Here is an 18,444-nt window from a genome sequence, read left to right on the forward strand (position 1 = left end):
CTATAGACCAATTTGAGACTATATTATACCAAAGTTTCACAAGAACTCAAGGAATATGATACATAGACTCCTACTTAAAGCCCTCACATAGGGAATTAAATTGTCTTAATTGAATTTCATTCCACACTGATATTGACATTGCTGGATACAGAGCTTGCTGCTTTCTGCTCAGAGGGAGCGTGAGCAAACGCAGGCTGAATGACTGAATAAGGACAAAAACAGAGCCAGGCTTACCTGCATCCTTCTCCCCACGGAGGATCTAGGAGCTAGGAGCTCACAGCGGGCCAAGAGTGAAAATGCTCTTTACTTAACAATACAGGAGAGAACAGCTCCAGCCCCCAGGAACCTGGGTTAACCATTGACACTGGCTCCTTCCTGCAGTCCCACCCTGGGAACACGCACAGGTAGCCCTGGCATCCTAGGAAGCCGGCGCCAGCCGGTCAGCTGAGACCGCGGCGGGCGCCCCGCCCCTGCACCCCTGGAGAGGTTCGGGGAGAAGGTCACCCAGGTGTCCCCTGACTCACTGCTCACTCGCTCTGGAACACAAAGGAGGAAGATTTCCTGGGCCAGAAATATGCTCAACAATGCCCGTAAGTGACTCAAACATTTAGAAACAGGGCTATTGGAGGCTCTGTTTTCAGACTTTGAGTAATGCAAAGAAGCTCCTCTTGTCAGAGTTCTTTGCATACCTCTGAGCAGGTCGGAGTTGAGACAGGATGCAGATGAAAACAGGGACAAGACAACCTGCACTAGCTAAGCGCCCACTCGTCCCTTCACTCAACATGCCTTCGGTGAGTGCCGACCCTGGGCAGCGCAGCTCCAAGTGTGGCTTCCCAGGTGGCTCGGTGGGAAGAATCTGCCTGCAAAGCAGGAGATGCAGGTTCCACTGGGTTGAGAAGATCTCCTGGAGAAGGCAATGGCAACCCGCTCCAGTATTCTTGCCTGGAAACCCCATGCACAGAGGAGCCTGGTGGGCTACAGTCCACGGGGTCGCAAAGAGACGGACACGGCTGAGCGACTGAGCCCGCGTGCGCACATGCTCCCGAAGCACAGGCATCCACAGCTGAGTCAGCCTCGAGAAACAAGAAAGAGACCAAGGCTGAAGGTTTCTCCTGCCACAACCTCCAGAATCAGAGTCTAAAGGGCTTCCCTGGTGGTCCAGTGGTTAAGACTTCACCTTCCAACACAGGGGGTACAGCTTCCATCCCTGACTGAAGAGCTAAGACCTCACATGCCTCATGGCCAAAACACCAAAACAGAAAGCAGAAGCAGTATTGTAACAATTCAATAAAGACTTTAAAAACCATCCGCAACAACAACAACATCTTTAAAAAAAAAAAAGAATCAGAGTTTAAGACAGATGATAAATAAAATACAGGCTGTTGTTCAAGTCTAGAACGTACAATCTGATGGTCCCTCTGCCCCAGCCATCAGTCCTTGGGGGTGAGATGAAATTTTGAGGCAGTCATGGGGTCAAGCTGACTGATCGAGTCAGAAAATTGAATAATACGCGACGAGGTGGTAGAGTCACGAGAAAGGTCCAGAAAAGGTGAAAGTCAGCCACAAGAAGGGAAAGAAATAACAATCCCAGCTCTTCAGAACCTGGGGGCGGGGCGGGGGAGGGTGGGGCTGCATGCCGAGGGCTGCCAAGGGAGGTGTGTGCTGGCCAGAAACAGGCCTTTTTCTTTCCTCGGAAGAGCGCTGGTAGGCAGGGGATCTGGGAGCCCTGTCCAGTTCGGTTCACCCTCCAGATTTCAGGGGCCATGCCTAAGTTCTGACCAGAGTTGCTGCTGGGGTGTTGTTGGGTGTGTGTTGGTTTTTTTTTTTAAATTTTTTTTTCATTAAAAAAATAATTGGAGTATAGTTGCTTTCCAGTGTTGCGCTGGTTTCTGCTGAGTCAGCGATGTGCACACAGTACCTTCTCCCTCCTAAGCCTCCCTCTCCCCCTCCCCACTCCACCCCTCGGGGTCGTCACGGAGCACCGGGCTGAGCTCCCTGGGCTACGCCGCAGCTTCCCAGTGCTCTCTGCTTCACACGCGTGGATGAAGTGTGTCAGAGCCAGGCTCTCAATCCCTCCCGGCCTCTGCTTCCCTCGCTGCGCCCACAGGTCCGCTCTCTATGTCTGCATCTCCTCCTGCTCTGCAAATGGCTTCATCCGTGCCATCTTGCTAGATTCCATACCTAGGCATTAACAGACAATGCTTTTTCCTCTTTCTGACTCACTGCTCTCTGTAGGACAGGCTCTAGGTGTTTGCATTTTTGACAGCATGAACTCTTTGAGGAGGCAAGATGGGATTTCAGTGTGGGGACTCACTCACTGGCTTTGTGACGTTGGGAGCCGCTTGCCCGCTCTGTATCCCAGTCTCTTCATCTGTAAAGTGGAAATAATAATAATAACAATAACAACTACAACCACAGCTCCTACTCAGGCTGGTACTTGGTGTTCCAAGCCTGCTAGCTCTCCATCAGATTAGGACGTTCTGAGAGGAGCACATGATCTGCGACCTGCCACACAGTAACCCGGTAGAAGACTTTAAACCCTTCAAGGGACATATCTTTTCAATCACCCATAAATGTCAGGGAGGCAGTGGACCTGGAGGTGAACCTTTCTGCCAAGAGATCTGAAGACTGGAGAGATGTCTGCATGCCCACACGCATCAAGGCCACTTCCGTTGCGGGGCATTCACGGTAAGGCAGATGGATTGCTGAGCGAGTGTTATCGGCCACTCTGCTCTGTTCCTGGATGGAGAGCTGGGATTCCTCTATTAGTGGTCCATCGGAAAGGACTGAGCAGAACACACGTGACTCTACAAGGACAGTCACGGGGAAGGTGGCTTTGTTTGGCTGACTGCCAAGAAGATGAGGCAACTGAACACGGATGGCATGGACAAGGCCCTGCAGGAGGCAAGATGGGAACCTGGATGGGCTCCCAAGCCCGAGTCAGACCATCGCCGCCGCCTTGTCCCTTTGAAGTAAATTCCCAGAACACCAGGCACACCCATCCTCACACATAAGCAGAAAAACACTTGCTAAAGCCAAGTAAAATTATCATCCGGATCAGCTTCTCTGTTGCATTCTATGCTTCCTAAATCTACCTTAAACTGAAAATTAAATGTCTTGAAGTTCAGTTTTGGAGAACTACAGTCCTCCTGGAAACACAGAGAGAAACTGAGGCAAATCAAAAAAAGCCTGTTTTAAGATTTGACAAATTACAAGATGATGAAAGAATTCATTACTCAAGTGGAAGAACTTTGATACCTTTTTCAATAATCTGTACTTTGTTGTTGTCCGATGATTTTAGTCATGGCCTAAAAAGAAGACAGACTCTGAAAAGAAGATATACCACACAAATTCTATACACCATCCAACATTCTAGAGTTAGAATTGAGGTGTTACTACTCTAGCTCTGTCATGGATAAACTATTTTGTGTTTATTCGGCCTTACTTCTGTTTTTGTAAGACCTGGGAGCTAAGAATAGTTTTTACATTTTTAAATGGCAGGGAAAAGATTAATAGAGGAGTAATATTTTGTGATGTAAAGTTATATGAAATTCAAACTTCAGTATCCAGAAAGTTTAAAAAAAAAACAAAAACACAGCCCCACTCTTTCATTCATTTACATGTCATCCATGGCCATATTCACCCTATGGCAGCGGAATTCAGTGACCCTCGGAGTCTCAGCAGAGAACAGGTGGTCCTCAAAACTTCCCGTGTTTAGTATCTGGCCCTTTGCAGAAAAAATGTTTGCAGATTCCCAAGTTAGTTAAACTAAGCAATTTGCATTCTTCAAAGATGATGTTCCTCTTTCCTGGTTAATGATTAACACATAGTTAACTCCAAGTCAACTGAAATTCTAGAATTTAAAACCTAACCTTTTTTTACATCCAACCCAGCAATCATGCTCCTTGGTCTTTACTGAGACCAAGAGTTAAAAACCTAAATCCACACAAAAACCTGTACACAGAGTATTTATAGAAGTTTTATCCATAAGTGCCAAAACTTAGAAGGAATCAAGACATCCTTCAGTAGGTGAATAAACAGTGCTACATCCAGACAATGGAATATTATGCAGTTCTAAAAGGAAAGGAACTACCAAGCCCTGAAAATACACAGGGAAACCTTAAATGCATGTTACTAAGGGAAAGAAGGCAATCTGAAAAGCCTGCATAAAGTGTGATTCCAAGTATATGGCATTCCAAAAAAGCTAAAATTATGGAGGTAATGAAAGATCAGGGGTTGGTGAGGGGCAGAGTGAGGGAGAGATAAACAGGCAAAGCCCAGAGGATTTCTGGAGAGTGAAAATTCTCTGTATGATTTAACAATGATGGATGTATAGGATCATGTGCATGAGTGCTGAGTGGCTTCAGTCCTGTCTGCCTCTCTGCAACCCCTAGACCTTGGCCACCAGGATCATGTGTCCATGGGATTCTCCAGGCAAGGATACTGGAGTGGATTGCCATTTCCTTCTCCAGGGGATCTTCCAAACCCAGGGATCAAACCTGCGTCTCCTGCACTGGCAGGCAGATTCCTTACCACTGAGCCACCTGGGAAGCCCCATATTCCTTCCCTGTCTTCCCTCAATGTTGCTGTAAACCTAAAACCACTCATCAAAATAATCTTTTTTTGAAAGAAAATATTTTCTCCTTCAAGCTTCCTTTGACTCAGTCCATCCTTGCCTACTGTATCGATTCATAATTTATTTTAAAATATTTTGAAAAAAAGATGAACTTTTTAAAGGCATTCTCCCTTTGATCTCTGTGGTTCTTTGTTGCATGTGTCATTTCCTTCACCAAGTTTTATACACTCGTGGGCCAGGATTAACTGAAATTTATCCACTGTTGAATCCAAAAAGCCTCTAGCAGAAAACTGCAACACAACAGATATTAGGGAATGAATGCTTTTTTTTTTTTTTTTTTTAAAGGAAGCAAGTGTACCATATTTGGAGACCAAACCCTTTTGAGTGATTGATGGAATGATTGTAGTGTTCTTGGCCATTTTCTTCAGCTGTCTTACTGAGCTGGCCTATCTTTGTCCAGCTCCGCCTCTCTGAAAGTCCAAGGCTCTCTTGCTGCCTGTATTCCCCCAGCCAACATCATAATTAGTGGCTTCTGCCTGGGTCTTTTCCCTCTTTTTATCATCCCAACTCTCAAAATTTTCCTTCACTGTGTCTCATTTCCATTTGAAGGACTCTGTTTTACCATGCTCCAAGCCCTACATGCATTAAAGTTGGTTGATTGGATTTCTAGGATGCCCTTATATGATAAGAGGCAAAGGAAAAAAATAATAATAATAAAAGGTTAACTTGAATTTGCTTCCTCAAGGTGCAATCCAGTTTAGCATTTTATAAGCAGATGCACTCTACTGCAGCAAGAGATTTAAACAGAAATGATGCAACTGACTGTATCATTCAAATGAGCTCAATACACTGAATGAATTAACAGCTTCAAAGTTCTCAGAGCTGGGCGGGGGGCGGTTAACAGGAGAATACCTTTGAGAATCTCTCTCAGATATTTAAGTTATGTATGTTTACCATAGACACTATGAATAAGAATATGGAAGAGCTGATAAAAATGAATCAGCAGCCTCAATTTCTTTTGGCAAAGTTATTTCTGGTCTTCCCCCCTGTGCTTTTAAGTAAAAAACTGAGATTCAATTATATTCACAGTTTTGAATCTTGCTTTTTAATTGCTGTCAAGGAGCTCTCATCTTAAAGCAAAAGAATGCATTAGTAACCACGGGATTCCTGACATCCCAGAAAAGCAGGTGAAGAAGATCTGGTGAGACAGGTGCTGGATTTCTGGCACTCCACAGTCAATCTCCACCCGTGTTTACTGATAGGATTTACTCTGAGCTGCTGGCATCAACTGGAACTGTGCTCTGAGACAGATTTGTAGACTCTGCAGCATGCCATTTGAAGGTGTGCCCAAACACTTGTTGTTCAGTCACTAAATTGTGTCTGACTCTTTGCAACCTCATGGGGTACAGCACACCAGGCTTCCCCATCCTTCACCATCTCCCAGAGTTTGCCCAAACTCACGTCCATTGAGTTGGTTATGCCATCCAACCATCTCATCCTCTGTCATTCCCTTCTCCTCCTGCCCTCAATCTTTCCCAGCATCAGGGTCTTTTCCAATGAGTCAGCTCTTTGCATCAGGTGGCCAAAGTGTTGGAGCTTCAGCTTCTCTGGAAGAGGTGCTTATCCACCAAAAAGCAGGAGATGGTTAGATAGCAACGCTGACTCAAGGGACATGGATTTGAGCAAACTCCTGGAGATAGTGGAGGACAGAGGGGCCTGGTGTGCTGCAGTCCATGGGGTCACAAAGAGTCAGATGCAGCTTAGCAACTCAACAACAATCCTCCAGGAAGCCTGATGGGATTGGGGGTTGCATTAAAGTTGGTTGATTGGATTTCTAGGATGCCCTTATTCTAAAGACCATATTTCTTTTAGGAACTCTTTATCACTCCAAGGGAAGACTGAGATAATTACTTCAGAATACTTGAAGCCCCAAACTCCTGACTAGCTTCATTACCTCCTGGATTATTTCATTAGGAAATATTAGAAGGAGATCATTTACCTACACAATGTCCTCAGCCGTCTTCGATTTTCATATGGTGACATAACTCTCCCTCCTCTCCTTAAGTCCCCACTTGTATTGTTTCAAGCTACAGAGACAGATTGTCAAAAGGGAGGTCCTCCCAGCCTCCCTCTCCTCCAAGACATATTTTTTCCCCTAATGCTTTCCTTCCCCCCTAAATAAGAATTAAAAGTGATATTTCTTTTGACAGCTGGTAACTAATCCCACCTTAGCAGGAAAGAGAACAGGAAGCCAGCAAAGGAATTTTCCATTCCTCTGTCTCTCTCAATTTTTTTCCACATCAGGTACTTTTCAAACTCTAGACGTTTCCCGTGAGTCTGTCTATCTTCTTGTTTTGTCTACTGGAGGCACGTGTTCCTAGCTTGTACTGTGCGGGCTGCGGAGAAGGCTGCCGGAGCTGAGGTTTGTCTACAGAGGAGGGAGAACTTGAGAGCCTCTGAATCTCCAGGGGGAACAGGACTGAAATGTGATGCCTTTGCTTATGCAAACGGGATTTTTCCTCTTGTAAAGATAAAGTTCACACAGCTAGTCACACAAACCACAAATCAAAACGCCTCGTGTTGTAAGGAGAGCTACAACTCTGACTCAAAGTAAGTTTCTGCTCACCCATGCTTTGCCTGCCAGACAGCCTTGCCTCCTTGATTCCTTCCCGCCTTCCTCTCCTCCATTTTCTCCTTAAAAAGAAAAAAGAAAAAAAAAAAAACCTAACAGGTTCTGTGTACTCCTCTATGTTCCAAGTCTTCTAGGGTGTATGTGACAATAAGTGGGGGTGGTGGGGGAGAAGAGGGAAAAATAATCAGCTTGAATTTATTACCCCAAGAAGAAATCCATTTTAGCATTTTTCTAACATAAGGCACACTATTTCAATAAATGATTTTTTAAAAAACAGTAAAACCTTAATTTCCTAAAGGCGATGATTTGTACAAAATGGGGATGAAACGCATCTATGTCAGTGTCTTTTCAAATGAATTAATTCAATGAAAGTGATCTCTACTTCAGCCTGTTAGATTCTGTATAAGTGACTAAAGCCATTGCTCTAAAACTGAAGAGAAGGGACTTCTGTGGTGACTCTGCCCTTCCAACGCAGGCAAGAATACTGGAGCGGGTTCCCAGTATAGATCCCCAGGGGATTTTCCTGACCCAGGGACTGAACCCCGGTCTCCTACACCGCAGACAGTTTCTTTACCAACTGAGCTACCAGCGAAGCCCAATAAGAAATACTTATTGAGCAGATTCAGGTAGTGGGGACCCTTTTACACTGACTTCCTGGTAGTGCAGTGGTTAGACAACTCCCTGCCAATGCAGGAGACCCGGGTGGGATCCCCGGGTCGGGAAAATCCTCTGGAGGACAAAATGGCAACCCACTCCACTATTTTTGCCTGGAGAATCCCGTGGCGGGCTACAGTCCACAGTGTCCCACAGAGTCTGACAGGACTGAAGCAACTTAGCATGCATGCCAACAAGATACCCGAATGATATTGTTTACCTCTAACAAAGATATCTGATTGCCAGGAGAAATATCAATAACCTCAGATATGCAGATGACACCACCCTTGTGGCAGAAAGTGAAGAAGAACTAAAGAGCCTCTTGATAAAATAAAAGAGGAGAGTGAAAAAGTTGGCTTAAAACTCTATTCAGAAAACGAAGATCATGGCATCTGGTCCCATCACTTCATGACAAATAGATGGGGAAGCAATGGAAACAGTGACAGATTTTATTTTGGGGTACTCCAAAATCACTGCAGATGGTGACTGGGCCATGAAATTAAAAGATGCTTGCTCCTTGGAAGGAAAGTTATGACCAACCTAGACAGCATATTAAAAAGCAGAGACATTACTTTGCCAACAAAGGTCCATCTAGTCAAAGCTATGGTTTTTCCAGTAGTCATGCATGGATGTGAGAGTTGGACTATAAAGAAAGCTGAGTGCCGAAGAATTGAAGCTTTTGAACTGTGGTGTTGGAGAAGACTCTTGAGAGTCCCTTGGACTGCGAGGCTATGCAACCAGTCCATCCTAAAGGAGATCAGTCCTGGGTGTTCATTGGAAGGACTGATGCTGAAGCTGAAACTCCAATACTTTGGCCATCTGATGCGAGAGCTGACTCATTTGAAAAGACCCTGATGCTGGGAAAGATTGAAGGTGGAAGGAGAAGGGGATAACAGAGTTTGAGATGGTTGGATCGCATCACCGACTCAATGGACATGAATTTAAGTAAACTCCAGGAGTTGGTGATGAACAGGGAGGCCTGGCATGCTGTAGTCCATGGGGTCGCACAGAGTCGGACACAACTGAAGTGACTTAGCAGCAGCAGCAGAGCAACTTAACTGAACTGAACTGAAGATATTTAAATGGTTATATCTAACAAGTTATATACTATCTCATCACAATCCTTAACCCCCTACCATTTTTTCTTTTTAAAAAGGAATTAGATGTGCAAAAATTTAGTCTAAGAGTGATATTGGGATTTACAAAATCTCTTCCAGGCACAGAACTCCTAAAACCCTGGAATTTCCTGTGATAAGATCAATAAAGTTGTCTTTATTATGCTAATGACATAGCTTTTGGAAAGCCTGCAGGTAACCTAAATTGGTGAGGGTTGGAGGATTGGTTACCAAGGTAACCAACTGTGATTAGAGGTTGAAACTACCAGTTTCACCTTCTTGAACCTCTGGGGAGGAGGGAGGGGCCAGAGGTCAAATCTACCACCACAGGCCAATGATTTAACCAGTCATGACCGTGGAATGAAGCATCCATAGGAACCCAAAAGGATGGGGTTCAGAGAGCTTCATAGCTGATGAACATGTGTCAGGCCAGGGGCGGTGGTTCACCTGGAGGCGGACGGAAACCCTGCACCTTTTCTGCCCTGTGAATCTCTTCTGTCTGTCTGTTCCTGAGTTATATCCTTTTCTAATAAATGGGTGATTTAGTAAGTCTTGTTTCTCTGAGTTCTGTGAGCCACTCTCGCAAATCAGTCAAACCCAAGGAGAAAGTTGTGGGAATCTCTGATTGACAGCCAGTTGGCCAGAAGTACATGTGATAACCTGGGCCTGTGGTTGACGTTCTGAGTCAGAGTGGGGTTGTTGGAATCTACAACATGGAGGTAGTTGGTGGTCAGAAACACAGTTAACAATCTGGTCTCATAACCGATGTCTGAAGAGCATGGGGGGGTGGGCAGTCTTATAGGGCCGAACACTTAACCTGCAGAATCTGATGCCAACATCATTTCAGAATTGAGTTGAATGATAAAACACCCCATTAGTGTCTGGAGAATCACCCCTTATTGGTGGGGGAAACTGTCCCCTACAGGGTTGGAATTGGGTCCTGAAACTCAAAAGACTATGATATAATCTAAAACTATACTAAATTTCATTGAAAAGACTAATGCTGAAACTGAAGCTCCAATACTTGGGCCGCTTCAATACTGAAGCGAAGAGCCGACGCATTGGAAAAGACCCTGATGCTGGGAAAGATTGAAGGCAAAAGAAGGGGGAGCGTAGGATGGTTAGATAACATCACGGACTCAGTGGACATGAATCTGAGCAAACTCCAGGAGACAGAGGAGGACAGGGAAGCCCGGCCTGTTGCAGATCATGGGGTCACAAAGAGTCAGACATGACTTCAAGACTGGACGCAAAATAATACCTTCAAGGATGACATTTAATAATGTCCAAGTAAGTAAATGCAATGCAGTCATTTCAATAATTTATAAATCACAGAGAATTTTTACAGTAAATTTAGCTCAAATTAAAGCATTGTATTGTTTATCCACAAAGTATTTTAATAGATTCAGTGTTAAAGATCATTATATTTCCTAATAATTAACTTAGAACAGAGTTTAAATAAATCTATCCTTCCCTCTTATGCAAGGTGATATTTCTAGGGAGTGTGTGTGTGTGTTAGTCAGTCTGTCCAACTCTTTGCGACCCCATGGACTGTAGCCCACCAGGCTCCTCTGTCTGTGGAATTTTCCAAGCAAGAATATGGGAGTGGGTTGCCATTTCCTCCCCCAGGCTCAAGGGAGTGGGGGTTGGTAGAAAAAGGAAGCGTCATAGTATGTATGTTTGTGTGCATGAGTGTGTGTGTGTGTGTGAGTGTGAGTGTGTGTGTTGGCTTCAGTTGAAAAGCAAGTGAAGAAACTAATGAAATCATACTCCTGTTGTTTATAGGAAAAAAATGTTCGTTTTTTTTGGGGGGGGCATTATTTTATAATTGATTTTTACTGGAGTGTAGTTGATTTATAATGTGTTAGTTTCTGCTATTCAGAAAAGAGAATAAGTTATATGCATCCATATAGTCCTCTTTTTTAACATGCATCCCCTTGTAGATCATTGAGTAGACCTTTGAGTAGACCTTACAGACCATTAAGTAGAGTTCCGTGTGCTGTAGGTCCTTAATATCTGCTATATTTAATAGTACATAAGTGTCAATCTCAATCTCCCAATGTATTTCTCCCCACCTCCCTTTCTTTCTTCATAACCACAAATTTGCTTTCTACATCTGTGACTCTATTTCTGCTTTGTAAGTAAGTTCAGTTGGGGGATAGAATGTTCTGGAGCTGGTGTGATGGCGGGCTCTCCAGAAAGCAGGAAATAAGGATACGAACACCCCACTTCCGGTTCCTGAGCCCATCTATCTGTCTCTGACAGCCCACAGAGCAGAAAGGCTCGCGCTGGTCTAGCTGAAGAGAGAAGGCAGGACTGGACTTCCCCCGCCCCTTGAGCTGATTCTCACAAAATAGAACCCACTGAAAGAAAACACAGATCTCCCCACATGCATATTGAAAAGTAACCTGTTTTTCACTCATCAGATAACAGCACTTAATGACCTGGGTAACCCCACTTGGCTTCCCTATGGCCTTAATGAAAAGGCCGGTTCATTCCATTTGAAAATCAGTGAGATGAATCGTAATGAAAAGCCAGGGTTCTCTGCCAGGATTTAGCAAAGGCCATGAATAGCCCAGCTTAAAAGTTGAATTTCTTGTTTTCCTTCCTGTGTGGCTCTCTTTGAAAAGGCAAGAAAAGAGTCCATTTGGTCTTTGGAAAGCGCATCTCAGAGTCCGATGCATTGCCAACTTCAGAGGTTCACCCTGGGGCAGTAAAGCCGTGGGGGCATGGGGAATGGCATGGCCAGAGGGCGCGTTCAGACAGGAAGAGAAAGTAACGTGGAGAGATTTTCGTGCTAACCGTGAGGGTCCTGAGCAGATCCTTCTTCGTAGGAAGCAGCACGTCCAAGGCAGAGGGTCCTGGTGCATTTCAGTTCTCCTCTGCAGTGTAGCAGTCAGTTCTGCTATAACATGACATGCATGTTCTTAAAAATCACCATAATCTTCCAAAATAAGAATAATAATAATTTAAAACCCCCAAAGCTAGGACTTACGGAGAAAATGTGGTTGAGGCATAAAACAAAAATTTCATCACCAGGGACTTCCTTGGCGGTCCAGTCGTTAAGACTCCATGCTTACAGTGTGAATGAAAAAGAAACGAGCAGGTATTTCACAGGAGAACACTGTTCCATTAAAGGTATTAAACCCCTTTGCCTATACTTCTTTGAAGACAAACATTTCCATTTCCTTTATGGAACCAGTATATTTGGCTTTCTCAGAGTAGCATGGTACAACTCTTTTGTAAACTATCAATAACTGTGAGTGATGCTTCTTTCTTTCTTTCTTTTTTTTTTTTTCATAGAGATGAGAGGTTATCAAAACCTGAAACTTCACTGTTGTCTAACTGTCCTAGCATTCCCAGCATTGCCCGCTAGATTTCTGAAGTTTTAAGCAAAGAAGGGTTTTTAAATCTAAAAACTCAGGTTATTTTTAAAGTGGGAACTCGCATTTCTAATGGTCTGCCCTTACTGGGTTCCTGTTGTCATTCTACATAGGAGACTTCTCTGATGACTGTAATTTCCAGCATAACCCAGCTATTGGGATACAGCATCATGGCCTGCCTATAATACCACCTGGGGTGATTTATGTACAGAGAGCAGGCCGAGGTGAATGGACCCTAGGGATCCAAGGAGCAGAGACGGAGCTGGGCAGCGAATGGGGCCCGGCAGTGTTGTATCAAGTTCACACTTTCGGCTCTGCTGCGGTCTCGGGACCTGGAGGAGAGCAGAGAGCAGTAATCGATCTCAAACATCCTGTCCGATCAGCTCTAAACTTGTGACAGGTGATGAGCGTTACAGGTCCCCGGGGGAGAGGAAGCAAAACGTGAGAAGAGTCCTGAGGCGGGAACAGCCAGCTGAAACCCCCACGTGGAAGGAATTTGAACATAGAAAGAAGTAGAAATAGCACACTACTGTTGACAATACAAATGCACAGTTATTTTCAGTAAAATGTTGAAAGTAACTATTGGAGAAGTGATTTCTGAAGTATAATAAAAGGTAAATTCTGGGTCATTTTATTCAGTCTCATCAAACAATCAACATGTCTGGGCTTTAGAGAGCGTTCAAATGAGATGCATGGAAACATCAGTGTGGGGAACAGTAGATGTATATTAAATATAATTGAAATGGAAAATGTTGAAGAGAAGACACACTCGGATTATATATTTTGAGAAACACTGGTCTTACAATTGAGAGGTCTAGCGTGTGGTCCCAACTTTGCCACTTACTAAACTGTGACCTTGAGATGTCATTTAACTTCCCTTCCTCTCTGTTTTTCATCTATAAAATGAAGATGGCTAAAGTCAAATCTAAGGTTTCTTCCAGTCTAGAAATTCCGTGAACATTCCCTGTTATCTTCCAGAAATGTATTTGCAATGTATTATTCAATGAGCTTAAGCTAGAACTTTAGTCACCTCCTTCTCTCTTACTTTCTTTTTAACACACAACCCGATTATCATACAGTTTCTCGTGTTGTAACAGATTTGAATAAACCAAGTCAAATTACTTTACCAGAAAGGTGGCCGTGTAATATGCGATTCAGATACTCGGTGATATTGCTGGCCTAGAACATGCCAATCAATTCTCTCTGTAAGCAGAGCTGTAAGTCTATACATTCTAATTCAGGAATGGGATTTTTATCTGCAACAAACAATATGGTCTCTCAACACAGTGAGTTGGAAATTATTTGTGTTTGAGGGAAGACTGGCATGTTGTAGTCCACAGGGTTGCAAAGAATTTGAAAAAATTTAGCAACCGAACACACACACACTAATGGTAGTAAGTAGAGAATATAATCTACACATGGACCTGCTCCCTTAGCTTGTCCCAACTCAGGATGGGATGATGATGGTAGTATTCGGAGGGATGGAAAAATGTGTGTTATTTCTAAAAATGAAGCCAAATTCTGTCACAGAAACACAGCCATCCTGGCACCTGGATCCTGAATATTTTTGTTCCTCACCATTTACTATTTGTTGGGTTGGTCAGTGAACAAAGGGAAGTTATTCCAAAACAACCAGATGGAAAATCATAAGCTCAGTGAAACCTCAGAATTGTCTGAACAAATGCCACACGCAGCAAAATGACGGTGCCAGAAACTGATTGAAATTCCCCAAACCACAGAAGTGGCATCTGTGTGCTACAGGTGGGTTGAAAAATCCATAATCTTGTTATCCCTCCAACTTCCAAAAAGCAGCACCTGCTCTCTGTGTAGGAGAAATCAGTACCTCTTTACATCAAGCTCGACTCAGTGGGCATTTGAAATTCATAAAATCAAATCATTTGAAATTGTTGTGTTGGAAAGTGACATCCTTATGTTATTAGTAAGGCCAAGGTACCCACTTTCTAGGGAGCAGAGTTCTCTTCAGAGCTCTCTAACATACTAATTATATGCTAATGATGCAATTCTAGTAATGGGAATTCACCATGAAGCCTAGTAAACCAAAGGAAGAAAAAGATACGCCCACATGCTCAGTCGTGTCCGATTCTGTGTGACCCCGTGGACTGTAGCCTGCCAGGCTCCTCTGTCCAAGGGATTCTCCATGTAAGAATATTGGAGTGGGTTGCCATGCCCTCCTCCAGGGTATCTTCCGGACCCAGGGATCGAACCTCTGTCTCTTGCACTGAAGGCAGATTCTTTACTGCTTGAGTCATCAGGGAAGCCCAATAAACCAAGGGAAACAATAAACCACATCTTGTCATGGTTCTTTTGGTCTTTAGTTAGATGACCATTTGAGAATGAGGACCCTTTCGTACTGCATCTAAATTGTTCCTGTTCTAGATATTAGCTGAGGGGAAGCGTGTATCATAACAAAGGAATTAAAAAGTAGATTTGTTCTACATGTTCTTATTTTCCCCCAAAACAGATAAAAATCCTTTTCTACCAACTATTTGAAAGAGAATCACTGCAGGAGGAAAAAAATTCACTTGAAAACAACCCTCTGGAGCTATTAATAGCAGCTACGTTCTGTGTAGCATTTGCTAAAGGCCTGGCAGTATTTAAAGTGTTTGAAGTATGTTATCATATTTAATCCTTGTAACCTCAGGAGTCAACACAAAATTATCAGTCCTGTTTTACAAACAAAAATAGGAGCCTTGAAGTGGACCTCAATGTCATGCGACTAGACAGGAGCTGGGGTCTCTCTATCAGGACTTTTGCCAGTACATGCGCTTTAGCCTGCGGTTCCTGGGGCCAACCACAAGTGAACTTGGTGTCTTTAAATGCGAAATCTCGTCTTGAATGAAAACGGATGTCTTACAGGTATCCTTCAGGGAGAAAAACTCAAACTGGCAGAGCCCAGCTCTCCAGTGAAGTTTCGTTACCCTGGAAGCAAGCAACTAGGAATTGGCGCATGTCCACCTTTATGTCCCAGTCTCATCGTCACCATGCGTGTTGTGGACCAAGATATTGTGTTAGTCACTTTTCTTCTTTGATTTCTCCCCATTTCATGAAAATACTTCTTTCCCTCTGAGTGTGAGCAGAGGGCTTCCTTGGTCCCAGACATGATTTCCAAGGTCCTCTGGAGAAAGCAAGCAGGCAGACTTCCTGGCGGTCAGAGGGACACTGCTGAGTTCCTGAAATGACTGAGCACTGGAAACTGACACCGATCTGGAAGTTCCTAGACGTTCCGAGCACCCAAACCACAATGGGTTGGTGGAAACAGAAAGTCACAAACTGTTTCCATGGGATTATCTTAATGGGATTTTCACTGGCCATTACAAGGAGCAAGTTGAAATTCAAGAACTTGACAAGATCTCCGTAAATACAAAGAATTGTGAAGCTGGAAAGAGTTGGATCACCCTCACTTCAAAATCTACTGAAGAAGTTAACCCCATTTCATTCACTCCCTTATGGTGTTTTAGGTTGAAGGTCTTTTTGGTCCCTTCCTTCCCTGCCCCTGCAGAGGCTCATTTCCATTCTAACAATAGCCATCCCACATTTTAAATCTCACTAGAATGTTTTCTTTAAGGGTCTATTTTCTAGGCTGTGCCACTTATATTATTATTATCATGGGTAAAATGACCAAATTTTGTGGAAGAAACTCAGCAGAATATGTTTCTGATTTATGAGTTTATTTCTGAATAAACAAAAATGTGATTATCCTTTTAATGAATTGCCTTTACTGAAAAGCATATGAAGGGTCATGGCAGACTGCCCCAGAAAACCTGATTTGCATTGTCATGGGGCATGTTTCCTAATCATTAAACAGAAATAACAATCACTGTTATGAAAAACCTTAAAGACTTAGCAACTTCAATTATCCTAACAGTTTAAAAAACAACTTACCACCTTGAAAGTAAGGAACACATTTACATTACAAGCCAAAGTCATTATTTAGGTTCAGTAAGATGTGATGGGCTTCCAAAGTGGATCTAGTGTTAAAGAACCCGCCTGCCAAGGCAGGAGACATAAGAGACCAGGGTGCCATCCCTGGGTCCGGAAGATCCCCTGGGGGAGGGCATGGCAACCCACTCCGGTATTCTTGGCTGGAGAATCCCATGGACAGAGGGGCCTGGTGGGCTACAGTCCATGGGGTTGCAAGGAGTCACAATTGAAGCAGCTGAACATGCACGTAGGATGTGAAAGTATTTCTTATAATATTCTGAAATCCATATGTTCCAAAGCTATTTTAAAAATACAAAGGACTCATATATTAACACATTAAAGCACACAGGAGCCATTTGGAAATTCTTCCCCCTCCCCAATTCTGTCTCCATAATCTGTTACTGGGGATCTTCCAAGGGAAATGCCAGAAAACTAAAGACACAGTTTTGTCCCAAGCTACCATTTAGTAGGTGCAATCTGGTCTTACTTGAAATGCCTTTCAATTTTAGTTTCTACTTTCTCACAGTACTCTGATCCATGGCATTCCAGGAAGATGGGCTCCACAAATAATCAGAAGCAAGCAAACAAACAAACAAGAAGAAAAATGTGGGGAGGGAGGAAGACCTTGGAGGACCAAGGAAACAGAATCTGCTCCACACTGGAAAAATTGTCCTCTTTCTCCCTTTTCAAATTAATTTTTCTATCTTGTTTTCCTTCCCTTTTGCCTTCAATATGTCCTTTTAGTTGGTGATGCCATCCAACCATCTCATCCTCTGTCATCCCCTTCAATCTTTCCCAGCATCAGGGTCTTTTCAAATGAGTCGTCTCTTCGCATCATGTGGCCAAAGTATTGGAGCTTCAGCTTCAGCATCAGTCCTTCCAATGAATATTCAGGGTTGGTTTCCTTCAGGGTTGACTGGTTTGATCTCCTTGCAGTCCAAGGAACTCTCAAGAGGTTTTCTCCAGCACCACAATTTGAAAGCATCAGTTCTTCAGTGCTCAGCCTTCTTTATGGTCCAACTCTTACATCTATCTGTACATGACTAAAGGAAAAACCACAACTTTGACTATATGAACCTTTATAGCCAAAGTGAAGGCTTTGCTTTTTAATATGCTGTCCACATTTCTTTCCTTTTATGGCTGCGGTCACCGTTCACAGTGATTTTGGAGCCCGGGGAAAGAAAATCTGTCACTGTCCCCACTGTTTCCCCTTCTATTTGCCATGAAGTGATGGGACCGGATGCCACGATCTTAGTTTTTTAATGTTGAGTCTTCAGCCAGTTTTTCACTCTCTCCCCTCACCCTCTTCTTGCTTCCTACTCCCACTGATACCACAGAATTCACTTTGACCAGTGGAGACCAAAACGCAGGAGACCCCCAAGGACAGGTCAGTAGCCCCACACCAGCTGCTGGTCCCTGTGTCCACACAGACAAGTCTCAGCCGCTCCATCCTACTCTGGACTCAATCAAAGGGCCATCCGTAGGAGGCAGAACATATCTTTAGTGTGGAAATGGATCCATGTATTTGTCTAGTTGAGAAAGTTTGTAAAGTCCATAACAGCTAGATATCCTGTACCACTGACTCACAAGAGATTTGTACATCCTTAATAAACCATCCCTTCCTTCCCAGGCAAAATATGTTCTTCCCCAGCACATCATTCAGGGTCTCCTCTCACACCAATAACTGCCAATGATAATTGTTTATAAGCACGGCTCTCTTCCTCACCATGCCGTGAACTGCTCAAGGCCCTGAAAAATGGAATGAAAGTGAAAGTGAAAGTCACTCAGTCATGTCAGACTCTTTGTGATCCGACAGACTCTACAATCCATGGAATTCTCCAGGCCAGAATACTGGAGTGGGTAGCCATTCCCTTCTCCAGGGGATCTTCCCGTCCCAGGGATAGAACCCGGGTCTCCCATATTGCAGGCGGGTTCTTTACCACCTGAGCCACCAGAGAAGCCCAAGAATACTGGAGTGGGTAGCCATTCCCTTCTCCAGGGGATCTTCCCATCCCAGGGATAGAACCCGGGTCTCCCATATTGCAGGCGGGTTCTTTACCAGCTGAGCCACCAGAGAAGCCCAAGAATACTGGAGTGGGTAGCCCATCCCTTCTCCAGGGGATCTTCCTGGCCCAGGAATCG

The 18,444-nt window shown here is 43.9% G+C and overlaps 1 protein-coding gene across 2 annotated transcripts in view; it reads right to left on the minus strand.

The window, feature by feature from the left end:
* KCNJ16 (potassium inwardly rectifying channel subfamily J member 16) overlaps positions 1-373 on the minus strand; it is a 62,240-nt gene extending 61,867 nt beyond the window's left edge. The window contains exon 1 of one of the 2 annotated variants that reach the window (XM_043905682.1): positions 235-373. The gene's annotated coding sequence lies outside the window, so the exon portion shown is untranslated. The remainder of the gene's footprint in view (positions 1-234) is intronic. The other variant, XM_043905680.1, reaches the window with a different exon arrangement.
* Between the last annotated feature and the right edge of the window lie 18,071 nt (positions 374-18,444).

This window comes from Cervus elaphus, chromosome 5 (genome assembly GCF_910594005.1).
Source record: "Cervus elaphus chromosome 5, mCerEla1.1, whole genome shotgun sequence".
Taxonomy (NCBI): Eukaryota; Metazoa; Chordata; class Mammalia; order Artiodactyla; family Cervidae; genus Cervus; species Cervus elaphus.